Source organism: Garra rufa, chromosome 4 (assembly GCF_049309525.1).
Source record: "Garra rufa chromosome 4, GarRuf1.0, whole genome shotgun sequence".
Lineage (NCBI taxonomy): Eukaryota > Metazoa > Chordata > Actinopteri > Cypriniformes > Cyprinidae > Garra > Garra rufa.
In genome coordinates this window covers 40,934,812-40,938,470 of record NC_133364.1, presented here as the reverse complement: position 1 = coordinate 40,938,470, position 3,659 = coordinate 40,934,812, and the positions used below count along the sequence as shown (strand labels likewise).

At 41.6% G+C, this 3,659-nt stretch overlaps 1 long non-coding RNA gene across 1 annotated transcript; it reads left to right on the top strand.

Moving 5' to 3' along the window:
• The first annotated feature begins 1,194 nt into the window (after positions 1-1,194).
• Positions 1,195-3,378, top strand: LOC141333795 (uncharacterized). Its single transcript, XR_012355429.1, has 4 exons — positions 1,195-2,396; positions 2,482-2,587; positions 2,686-2,730; positions 2,910-3,378. It is a non-coding gene; the product is annotated as an uncharacterized lncRNA (long non-coding RNA).
• Positions 3,379-3,659: the final 281 nt, after the last annotated feature.

Genomic DNA, 3,659 nt, shown 5'->3' with positions numbered 1-3,659 from the left:
CGGATTGATGACAATGCCAATACAAATCACAGAAGCTGCTGCAGATCCAACTGCAAGCCTGTAAATCTGAATGCTTTCACAAACTAACATAGCTTGTGTTTGTGTGTGCTGTGCAAAACAACTTTCTCAATCTTTGCTGCTTACGATTTCATTCGGATTGAAGATGATCTCTGCTTGCATGAATGATTCGTCCAAATGGACTTATTTTTCCAGTGTTACATGCATGCGTGTGTTGAGGGCCATGGTCTTTGCTTTGTTTTTTTTAGATTTGAAGCACGTTGCCTGGATTTTGGCGTTGCCCTACAGATCTGGTGGCCTCATTTCAAAATATTGCCAGGTCTCTGAGAATGGCCATCAGGCAACATACAGAACTTCAGCCCTGCATTTTTGAAGCTCTCCGAAATGTTATCAGGAGCTGTGAGACAGGTCAGCCGGGGCGGTCAAACAAGTGTCAACATCTCATCCACAGATTTTCATAGTTTGTTCATTGATGATCATTTGTGCATGTATATCGATTGTATGTTTTTGTGTCATCTGCAGAGCAACAGAAAACTGAAATGAGTCAATTTTCCAAAAAAAAAAAAATTAATCTCTGTCATCAGTGAGTTGTATGACACAAAGTCTGCGCGGGCTGAGGCGGCGTCTGAGAGGGCGGCCATTCTGGACTGCATAAGAGAGTTTTCTCACCATCACAGGCTTATCTGGCTTTAGCCACGTGCATGTGCATTTATTGTACCATTGCTCTACGATTGATGCATCTTAATGTCTTTTCAGATTGTGTGTGGATTCTTAAAGAACACTTTTAAAAATCTCAGCCACGTGCAAACCTCCAAATACTCTCGGTAATGCATCACAACTTTTCATCACAAAAGATTGAAGTTGTCAATGAAGTTGATTCCTTTTAGACTGCAGGTTCTTTGTAGCCAGGTATTCAGTCCAAGCAACCGTGAAAACATGTTAGTTCCCCTTGCTGGGAGTGGTCCACTGATGAACGACTGAATTTCAAGTCTTCAAAGTGTTTCAATGAGTTCACCGAAATCCTTCTTTAGGAGTTCTGACTGCTCTTTCCGAATATCGTTCTTTCCCACATGGATGATGATTCGATTTGCAGTCTTGTGCTTCATTAGAATGTTCTGAAGTTCCTTGTTCACATCAGAGACGGTTGCTTGAGGACAGCAGCATGTAGCTCTGCTACTGATATTTCTGATAATGGAGTCCCCCACTATCAGAGTCCTGGGCTCGGCTGCGCTCTGAGCTGAGTGCCGCTGTCTGCTCGAACTTGCGCGCCTGTTTATAGCAATGTTAGGAGTTGGCTGACATGATACATGTTCAGTCACATTTGGGGATTCCTCACCCACATTCATTAATGCATCAAATCTGTTTTCTAGCTGTATAGGGGGTGGTAAAACAACAGTTTTTGCAAGCCTTGTCGTGGCCATATCTGGGGTAGAGGATGATACCGCAGCAATACGAGATACTCTTGATAGTCTGATGTCTCGAGTGCCTTTGGGTCTCGCTCCCTGCTTTTGCCATCGATTTGTGTGTCGATCAGTTTTGGCTTGTTCCTCTACATTTCTAAACTGTCGATATTGACTAGATTCACAGGACTCACCGGCTGTATGCTGCACAACTTTTTTGCTGCACAACAGGCAAAATGTCTCCTTTTTTCGTGATGTTTGTATCAAAAATGTTGTCTGAGCACTGTGCTGATCTGCTGAAGTTAAATATTAGGAAAATCTGAGAAAAGTTCAAAAGCAGGGAGCAAAAGCGTCCGAACAGTAGCAAAGCCGGAAGAGTAGGCCAAAGTTCTGTTCAAAAGATCTTTGAGATGCTCATTGAGCTTCACATCTGGACACTGACTCCTACATATATTTTGTACTTTTTTTGTAGACTTGCAGTGATGGAAATGACTATTTGTTTAATTCCTTTTGCAGGGGACCAATTAGGTGCCCAAATCTTTTGTTTAATTCAAAAGTTTGTAAAGGTGAGAATCGCCCTCTTAACATTTGTAAGCCCTGTTGTGTCTTGTGTTGTTGTGAGTCCTTCATGTAATGTTGTGATTGTAGAGCAAGGACACAGACCTGCAGAGGAAAACATACAGGATGCTGGAAGCGTTGTGCGCCATCCATCCAGCAGGATTTGTTTCAGCCGATGTTTCTACTCTGAAACAAATGCTGCTGGATGGATTAAAGACTGCAGCATTACTGGCAAAACCAGTAAGAGCCGTAAAAAAACAGCTGGAATCTAAGTATTTACACACACAATGTGTCCTGGAAAAATAATACCGGTGCTAATAATCTTGTGCTGTTTGTCAGCCCATTCTTCAGAGTTTGGTGTATATTGTGAGAGCAATGGCCGAGGATGTTGAGGGGTTTATTCAAGCTCTGCTTCCTCAGGTTGGTCTCACACAAAGTACGTTCTTACATCAGACTGATATTCTTCCTAACAACTTTAATACTGGTGTGTTTGATTTGTGTTTAGGTCATCGCTCTTGCAGAAGAATCCTCAGTTGGAGCCAACAAACCTGCATGCGGTCTAATGGATGAAGCTCTGAGTGCTCTGGAGCGTTTTTGTGGCAACAAGAGAGGTGATGTATTTTTACTGGTATTTATAGTATCTTATTGCAGTGTATGCTGGCAACTGATGGGCTGAAATAATGACAGTCATCATCATTGTGTGTTTCAGAAGCCATGAAGCAATATTTTTGATCTAATTAGTTCCACCACAAAGGTGAGACTGACTGATACTGTTGGAACAACTTTCTGCAGTTTCTGTTGTTTTGTGCGGGGGAATCAGCATTACGTTGTCTCCAGCAATTATTAAACTCTCTATTTCACCAGAATCATTGTGTGTGTTGTGATGGTAAAGCAAAGATCAGAGTGTAAATATTGTCTGGTGTTTCTGTGCAGATTCCATAAATGACGCCTGAGTGGAGGAGTTGATATTTAATATCAGTCTTTTACTCACCAGCAGCAGTATCGGCGGACCCTCACTGGAATTTTTAAAAGTGCCCCTTGAAGAGAAATAAAATCTCAAATGATTGTTTCTCCTCAAATGAATGAAAGCTGAGTTGTGTTTTCTGAGTAACAGTGAGAATCTCTCTATTGTTGGTGTTTCTAACAGTAGCCTGGACTCATTCAGACCCATAGAGTCATTGGCTTTAAGACAGAGAACATCAGAACTATCATCTGTGATCAGAGGATGGGGTTTTTACACAGAGATCATGAGGAGGAGATCACTGTTCCAGAGATGAATCTGCTGTCAGAAACATTTCACACTAAAACTCCATTCCTTTCCCCATTAACACATCATCTTATTCTTATTTTTGTTTAAATACTTAACGTGCTGAAAGAAACTATTGTATGGTTTTCTACTGGGTCATTTGGTGCTTTAACACTAGATTTACTAAACCTGCGCAAATTTGCGTAAAATCCCTGGACCTAACACCTACAAGCACCCTGCTGAGATTTCCACAGGCCTTTTGTCCTCCTGCTTTTGTTGTGCAAATACACCCATTACCTGTGAGGCCTGGCACATTTGCATTTTTTTACTCAGAGTAACTCAGATCCAAGGCAGGCCAAACCTCTGTGTGTAACAAACCTTTAGAATTGCCTGACGTATTTATACAAAAGACACACATTCACAATATATGGATACAC